At 34.3% G+C, this 9,394-nt stretch overlaps 1 long non-coding RNA gene across 5 annotated transcripts; it reads right to left on the bottom strand.

The window, feature by feature from the left end:
- Nucleotides 1-987: 987 nt before the first annotated feature.
- Nucleotides 988-8,281, bottom strand: LOC110800761 (uncharacterized). 5 transcript variants are annotated; one of them, XR_002536746.2, is made up of 8 exons: nucleotides 8,102-8,280; nucleotides 7,075-7,181; nucleotides 6,578-6,972; nucleotides 6,374-6,468; nucleotides 4,595-4,648; nucleotides 3,610-3,705; nucleotides 1,405-1,457; nucleotides 988-1,242 (listed from the first exon to the last, which is right to left on the bottom strand). It is a non-coding gene; the product is annotated as an uncharacterized lncRNA (long non-coding RNA). The 5 variants fall into 5 exon arrangements; XR_008931060.1 differs by having other exon boundaries at nucleotides 6,388-6,972; nucleotides 8,102-8,281; XR_008931059.1 differs by having other exon boundaries at nucleotides 6,374-6,972.
- Nucleotides 8,282-9,394: the final 1,113 nt, after the last annotated feature.

Below are 9,394 nucleotides of genomic sequence, written 5' to 3'. Positions count from 1 at the left end.
TTCCTACCAAGTGAGAGTATTTTGGGATAAGCTTCCCTTACTTTCTTCCCTAATTTTAAGTATGCGGTCCTCAGATACTAAACCAACAAGATAATGAGGGTTGAGGATGGTCGATCAGGATCCATGTCCTTAACTTAAAATTTACAAAATAATAGTATAAATTGACTTTTACTCTCTACTAATTTCAAATTATCACCTAAAAAATAAAATTTTACCACCTTTTAACTGAAAAATTGATAGAATATCTATTCGATAAAGGAACTTGTAAGGTCATTTTAGTAAATGGACTTTTGGTGTCCCTTATGGAATATACTATAATACCCTTAATAATTTTATGATTTAATTAATTAAAAACTAAATTGTAATCATTCTAAAAACGGATTACGGAGTATTTAATGTCATATTGCAAAAAGGAAATTCCAATGCATGTGACAATCAAAAGTCAACAATTCAATTGAATTCCTCTAGCAAACATGAAATCAAGTATTAAGGCAGATAAAACAAAATGGAATCCATCCCTTCAATCACTACTACAAATCCCGCCTGTTTAAGACGCTTTTTAGACCATTTCTCGACGCTTTATTGCGCCGAGAAATATTTCCTCGACGCTTTTGTAAGCGTCGAGATAATGAGAGTCGAGATTTTCTCGACGCCTTTTTTCGTCGAGAATGAAGACGCCTTTTGCATACCCTATTCTTTTTCTGGCGTCGAGAACCTCGACGCTTTTAGGCGTCTAGACATGCTAATGGTGTCAACAACATCATATTCCCGCTATGCACACCTTTTAACTATTTCATTTTCTCGACGCCTAAAAGCGTCCAGAAAGTTGGGTTGTCGTCGCTTCAAGGCGTCCAAACATTTCTGTTGTCGTGAATTTTAATCTAAATGAACACAATAACACGACTCCAAAAAGCGTCCACATTAGATGATTTTAATATAAAAAAAACACTATTAAAACAAGCTAGCAGCTTGCATATCAACAACGGGTTTAACAGGAACATGTTTTATTTCCAAAAATAAGAATATACAAATATCGATTACAAGGTATACATACATAAAAAATCCCTCACGTATAAAACCTAATACTTAGCAAAAGAAAATATCTAAAAAAAATACAATCATGATGGAACAACGGGCGTCGAATCAATATAGGATCCCAACTCGATGTCCTTTCTAGCAACCTTAGCTTTATGGCAGTCATCCATTTCTCTCCTGTCAATTTCCGTAAATTACAGCAACAACCTATAAGATATAGTAGCAATTCATGAGTTATCATAGTTCATTTTTAAGGAATGATAGCACCTAGTTCATTTTAATGTTTACAAACTATTTTAAAAACCTAAGCACCCATGTATTGGTTGAGCTACGTGTACAATTTGAGCACCATATAAATTAAAATAGTACCAAGTCCAGCATCATGTATTTGAATGCCTATATGCTTGAATATATCCTAGGGCCTGCAAGAAAATAGTAAATTAAAATACAGAGCTTGACACTTAGGAAGAGAGATATGACATATCCTTGGGCATTCAAGGAGCTTGGCACCTGGGAATCATATGCATTAAAAAGGTTCAAAACCATATGCTCTTTATAATTGTCAAAATTCAGAACACATAGCATGTTCAAGCATAAATCTTGGCCATTGTATGGGCAAGGACTAATAAAAAAAGCAGATGGTCCACTATGTACAACACAAAGCATCATAGCATGGTATACACGCCCAGAACAGAAAAAGATACAGTAAAGATGAGTCTATTATAAAATTAGAGATCACTGACGACTTCATAGTTCAGTTATATCTTCAATGATTTCATGAGTTATCCCACCTTTTGATAAAATCTCAAATTTCACCCAACCTTTCTAATCCAATGATTTGCATATCATTTATCATTAATCTATTGTTGAATACCATTGCAGCCACATGTAGTAACCAACCAGAAAACCTAGCATGCAGTAAATTTTGAATAGAAAAACCATAAGATACATCAAGATAAACAACAACAAAATATACTCTTTCTGAATAGAGCCATACAAGATAAAAGGTTCTAGTTTATCTTTCTGAATAGAGCCATACAAGATAAAAGGTTCTAATTTATTCCTTGTCACAATTTGTTGCCAGCACTTAGTTTGAACCTACGATAAACACAATTGCCTAATGCAACTCCAACATAATGCATCCATAACAACAAAAGGAATAAACAACCAAGACATGCACACGATAAGTAAAAGGGGTTGTTCAGGTTTTATGGAGTTTGCTAGCTATTGTGGTAGAATTTCACTTTGTTTTTTCAATGAAACAAAAGTTACAATTTAGCATAAATCTTATATAATTGTCTTGTATGAAGCATATTATTATCCCATCTTTTTAACTTTAGAACTTCATAAATCTGCAGAACCATTCTATAGTACTATTTGCTTATACAATAAAGAGAACAACGAAAAGTTACGAGGTCCTGCTTACATATTAAACTTATTACGAGGTCCTGCTTTTGTTGACTGCGTTATGCACTGGATCTACACCCACCCACCCACTCCCCCCCCCCCTCAAGCTAAGAGTGGTATCAATCACACCTAAAGAAAGGTTCCGTCCTTACCAGTATGAGATTTAACCAATGGGGTAATAAATTCATTTTTTCTCCATGTTCGTCTTCTTATACATGAATAGCAATGTAAAAAGTATTAAAGAAAATCTAACAAGATAAGATGCATATTTTTAACAAACACAAAATCTATGAGTAAAAGACAACATTGTGAGGTTATTTATACTCTTTCATCCAATTTTTATTGTACATATTGTAGTGTAATTTATAGGGCTAAATTCATGTTCATACATAACAATTAAGCTTTCTGGTTCGCTAAGCTGTTAGAACCGGATATGTGAGATTGAGTTTATGAGTCTCGAGCTTCTTTTCCACCATTCTGGCAGTTTATGCACTCATATTCAAACTGGATTCTTAAGAAAGTAAGTAGTTTTTATCAAATAAATTAAGAAAAATAAAACAAATAAGCAAAAGATGATGAATAGACCTACAGAACTAGGAGATCTTGTTCAAGGATCACTTGGTCAATAAACTAGCTCAACCAAGTACTTGAGAAAGACGCACACATCGTATAAACTACAACTTCAGAACATAATGAAAACAGCTGACCAAAACAGAGCAAGTCCTGATGATCTGAGGATCTTAGTAACAAAGATAACATAGCATTAGCATACTACTTCAATTACAAACTAGAGTTGAATATAAACATGAAAGCATAGAATGAGTTGTTGTTCAAAATAGTATTAAAGAAGGGATTCGCATAAATTGAAGAGAGGGGGTTTAGTTCAAAGATGGTTTCATAAGGCATTAAACATAATGCCAAAACATAATTTGATTACTTCTGCATCAGTAAATACATATCTAAGTCAAAAGATCTCGGATATGCTTATATTTCCAAAAAAAACCAATATGTCTTGACAGCAGTCTCAAGACTGGAGTTACCTGAACATGGTAACACAAAAAGCACATATGTTCACTTATTATAGTTGAGAGAAAAGAGGCAAAACTCTGGTTCCATCCTAGTTTAAGCAATAAAAAAAATGATTCAAGAATGAATGATGGATGGAACCTGAGCAATGAAGTGCTCGGGTAGCCCGTGCTGTGGAGAATCCTATTCCTTTAAGTTCCTGAACCAGATTTTGATCAACCTCGGGGACAACCATTTCTGTAGAAAGCAATCGCAAAGTAGATAATCAGGATTCAACAATACTGGTTGGGAAAATATCAATGGGTTTTCGGGGAGGAGTTCAATTGTTGAAGACAGTATAACAAATTAGCTAATGGGCACGCCAATAATAACATTAAAATCCGGCATAAATAGACCAATAATGCAGAATTCATATGAAATCAGGTGGAATAAAATACCTTCAGATTGAGTATCAACATCCATAGGAGCAGAATTGGAAGAATTAGGTGATTTTAAATTAATAGGTTTGGTGACTTCAGAAGTCTTATCCGTAAATTCAGTGTGGCCTGTTCTTTTGGAATGCAAATCGCTCTCCTGATGTTTACATTAGTAGAGGTTGCATACAGACAGGCTCATACTCATAAATATATCTTTTCTGATCACACCATGTAAAATGACAAACTGCTGAATGAGGACCAGCATTCAAATAGTCTAGCTCTAATTGAAGTTAGCAATTTAGCTCGGTCTTAAAGAACAGTGTGACACGGATAACAGGTTTCTAGAAGAAAACGAGGGCCTTAGCAGTTGTCTATTGGAGGTAAATGGTTCGTGTCAATTGGTTAAAACTGGTTGTCTCATCCGTCTAAACCAATACAACACGGTCTATAATAGACTAGCTTAATTAGGCAGTCACAGTCTTCATCATGGGAGTCCGGTGGATAAATAATTTCAAGGATTATTAACTAGTAGAAACTGAAAGTGAATAAGGCAGGGGAGAAAAAGGAACACACGTACACAAACATTTCATCAAACAAATTGCAATCAACATGTATAATCATACAAGAATTACTTAGTCAAAACATGTCATATGTCTATCAAATACATTCGGTACCGGTTAAACAGATCAATGCGGAACACAAGAACTTACTTTGTTTCTCAAATATTCTGGATATGTTGACAAGGATTCATTCAGAGGGCGCTCCTGTCATGTAAACATGAAATACTGTTGGACCCCAAAGCAATTATTAACTAATGAATGGTAATTACCAATTATTAACTAATCCTGCCCATGTTTGCAACCAAAGAACATAAGAAGAAAGCTACAACAAGGAAAAAAATGTTGAAAAGCATACTTGCAGCCGATTTTATGACAGACAAGATACGTAAACTTTAGAAGAGAAATAAGTGGTAATGGACTAATGGTACACCAATGATCAACAAGGCATACGGACTGCAGAAGGATCAGTCAAAAACTTGGATTACTAGTGATGTACATACAGTTTCAAACTTCCTCTCAGATTGAAATTTTTTAAATGCCTAGTTTTATGTTGCTAACAAGCTGCCTCTTGTATGTTCCGTGTTGCAGAAGTAGCTTTGAACATTACTGATCCTTCTGATGGGTTTGAGTATTTACGCTACATTGTTCAGCAATGTCCACAGAGTATTTCTGACTGGAATAGCTGTAATCCTGTTGATTTTATAAATAAGGCTTGAACAACAGAATTGTATTATGAGGTCTATAGTTCATTTTAACGTCTTCGATGATTGTTGTTTAAATTGAGATTATATAGGGTGTATTATTTAAGTTAAGCTAATATGATTCCTATAAGTTTGTTCCGATAAGTTTAATTTAACTAGTTCCAACATGTTCATATAAATCAAATTCAGTTGAATAGAACACGCCCTTAGTGAAATTTTAAGTCTCTTCCTTGCAATCTTCCTCTCCTTTTTTTTATCTTTCATTTTGTTTTTAGCCCCTGCACTATATCAATGGTCCTCAAATTCAACAATGTTTAAACTATGTTATGCCCATTATCTCTCATTCTATTTTTTAGCACCTGTCGTTTATCTCTCATTCTGTTGCAAATATACATGATAGTGTCTCTATGGTCTGTCTTTTCTGTAAATAATATAGGTTCATAACCTTCTAGTAGCAACATCAGACATCCCCTAGTACCCTCAATTCTCCTCAGATACTAACTATACCTAAAAAGGGACAAAGGGCAACAAGAAGGAAGAAAAAGATAGTTGGCCAAGTATTCTAAATTTATTTGCCACCCATAAAATTGTTTGTTAAGTTGCATAATTGTCCAATTATCAGAATCTGAACTCCTGTCTTTCACAGTTCAATTCAGGCAAGCTCAGGCAAACATGGTGGACTGGTTTTTTTTTGTTTTTTTTTTTTGCGAGTGATGGGAGAAGGTGAAGAGTCCAGGCAGCCCCAACTCCTAAGTTAATCGTATTGTTCTATCTGTATCTTTTTTTTTATGTTTTGCTGAATGTTGAAAATGGTTAACATTTGTGCATAATGGTTATCCTTCATTTCAGGTTCTGCCACTATTGTAGACCACCAATACCTTGACCAACTCTATCCATTTTCCAATCCAAAAAAACAACAATGTTCCTCCTACAAACTCTGCTATAAGTATGTTCTAACTCCAAAAAAATAACCATTTTCAATCCACCAAACTCTATTCTAAATACGTTCTAACTCTAGAAAATAGCAATTATCAATCACCCTAACAAAATTCAATTGTGACATACAACTTCAAACTACCAAAACTCAGAAATCTTACAATCAGCAAACAAGAAATTATCATCTATATCAACACAGCAAGGAGAAACACATGAATCAAAACAGCCAAATTAACCCCAAAACACGAAATAACCCAAAGTAGTAGCCGAGACTAATATACTAAATTACTACCTGTGCAACAATACCTCGGAAGTTTCAGCATAAATTGAGCAGTATACCCCTTCGAAATTCCAGCACATGAAGTGAAATTGAGTCGTTTTTTGCCACTGACTCGTTAGGATGACGAAAGGGAGAAGATGAAGAAACAAAATATCAGATCAAGAAAAAGAATAAGAGGAAATTCACAGCAGATAATTAGAAGAACATAGACAAAACCCGAATATCAATGGCAAATACACAATTGAGAGTTTCAGATTCGCAGAGGAGTTGTTCTTTTGGGAGTTTTTGCTTATTAGGGTTTGAACGAGAGTGATATGCGCGATGGAACGGTTAAGGAAATTTGTTGTTTTAGCGCTAAATATTTTGGGAAGCGCAAAATTCTAATTTTCAGGAAATATTAATTGCGCGTCCAATTAAGTTAACATGTGCAAGGCACGTGTACTTTCGACGCCAAAAGTGGTCACCAGAAGTTTCGTCAACAGAAGGCGTCGAGAAATAGCACGGAAAATATTTTCCGCCCCAACGCCATCCTCTTAGCGTCGAGGTCACAGCGTCTACAAATAGGTTATTTTCTAGTAGTGAAGGTTGAGTTATTCAACCACGACAAGGGCCTGCAAAGATTGAAGACAAGCCAAAACCAAATGAAAAATGAATGCCTTCTTTACAACAGATTAGAATTTTGCAAATCGTATCTCTATCACATATATATGCACCTCTGTATGTCAAAGAAGTTCTCACACGCCGTCTCCAAATCATGGATAACACCTACAGAAGTGTCGTCTCCGAATCACGGATAGCATTGACGGAGCCAAGGTCGGGCCTGAAATAGATTTTGAAGACAGAGACAAGTCGGATTTTAATTCTTTGTTTCAAATGAAAGAACATAAACTAAAAAGTGATCAAACAAAACATAGATGCGCAGAAAAACTCTCCAATTCTGGATATCAAAACTTGTCTTCCCCACTCCACCACCACTGAATGCTAGTTTTTCACCATTACCATCACCCCGTGAGACAATATAGAAAAATAGTTTACAATTACTCAATATAATCATCCATGAAACAAGATATAACTTCAAATAGCACAAGAAGCAACCGATTTTCTGTTTCCAAACCAATAAATTGAAGGAAGTTCAAATGGAAATACTAAATGCCTCATGGCTGCATCCAAAATACCCATTAAAATTGCAACCAAATTGCAACCCATTGAAATACAAGCCATTTTCATATTAATACTCCCAGAATTTGTTAAAACTCACAGTGCAATTCAAATTGCAACAAATCACATACTGGTTCACTTAACTAAGAACAAAACCGCTTAAAATTTGACTCAGCACAATAAGATGTATTATTCTTTCCCAAATTATCTATGCTTAAACTGAAATGGAAAAAATAATTGAAAACCTAATTGGACTCTGATGGACAAATATGAGAGAAATTAATATCAGTAAAGCTAACAACAAAAACATATGAAAATGGTAGAAAACCAAAAACGTACCCCCGAATCTAAACGCAACTTTAATCGGAATATGAAGTCAGCAAGAGAACTAAAAATGAGAGAAAACTAGAGAAAGAAACAAAAACGCGATTATTAAATAATTGAATTGCCGAAGGACATCAATTCGTACACTAAAACAAGATCTGGAACAAAAAATTCAACTTGAGGCAAAAACCTAAAATATCCAACAAACTCATAACATGGGAGACAAATTAATACAACAAAGTGTTTGATTTCGCTTACAGCTTGTTGTATTTCTTGAAATTGAGGCAAAATCTTCGAGTGTGGTAGTAGATCTAGAACTTTAGAGCTGACAATTGATAGAGTGGTGGGGGGTTAGGGTTGAGAGAAGGGTAGAATACGATTAAGAGAGAGAGAAAGACTTGGGCGGTTTTTTTTTCCTAACATGAATACACACTTGACCACGTGCAAAGCAGATGCTATTATTAAAATTGTCGACGCCAAACGCTGACGAGAGTTAAGTAGACGCCAAACGGCGTCGAGAAAACACGGAGAATGTTTTCTTAGGCTAACGCTGCACTGCAGGTGTCGAGCTCAAGGCGTCGAGAAAACACTCATTTTGTAGTAGTGAATCTCACATTTTTTTTATTACAAAATCAAACTTAGTCATATTCTTAATTACACACTAATTTTATATGGTTATACAAGCACCCTGTGGCAAAAAACAAATATAATAAACAAGTAAAAAATACAGTCTTTTACGTTTATTTTAGTTAATTTGATATTACATTAATTCCTAAATAGATTTTGTTACATATGAATATGGTTATTTTTTTACTTTAGTTTTAAATAATATTTCTTACATGTTTTAGCATATGTACATACTTTTAAGCACGTGTAGCGTGTATATAGGACTATGTATCAATTAATAAATTAGAGAAGAAGGCCATTGAAGTATTATTTTAGTTCATTCTGATCAAATTTTAGTTGGTAAGTTAGCACTTAAGTGTCCACGTAAGATATCGATAATACTGTTACAAAGGTTGTTGATTTTTATATATAAAACAATTGAACATTACTTGCGTATATATCAAATAGATTTTAAAAATGGCGGCACACATCGCGTGCATAATATACTAATTTAGAATTTTATTTTAAATTTCTATGTTTTCATCCATACAACACAAATCTATGAGTGAGAATAAGTATAAAAAGAAATGAGGGAGGTATTAAAGATAACTAGTTTTGTTGCCCGTGCGACGCAAGGTAATAACTTTTAATCAAATTAAATAATGATGTTGATATAAAGGTTGAAGGGGAAATGAACTAAACAATCATTTAAGCATTGATTAACCGGGAGTTTTAAGAATGTTAAAAGTTTTTCTATTAAATATTTAGGGAGAGTTGTACAAAATAATTTAAAATAGATAAAATAAAAGAGATTTTAAACTGGTGACAAGTGGCATGCAAATCTTCCTGCTTTAGAATATTGTGATAGATATAGGGGCTTAATATTTACCGCCCCATATTACTCAAAACCGGCCCACTATTTTATCCATTTACCTTCCTGTATTT

This window comes from Spinacia oleracea, chromosome 3, assembly GCF_020520425.1.
Source record: "Spinacia oleracea cultivar Varoflay chromosome 3, BTI_SOV_V1, whole genome shotgun sequence".
NCBI lineage: Eukaryota > Viridiplantae > Streptophyta > Magnoliopsida > Caryophyllales > Amaranthaceae > Spinacia > Spinacia oleracea.
Note: the sequence above shows the minus strand (reverse complement) of the source record. Positions and strands in the feature narration are given on the sequence as shown.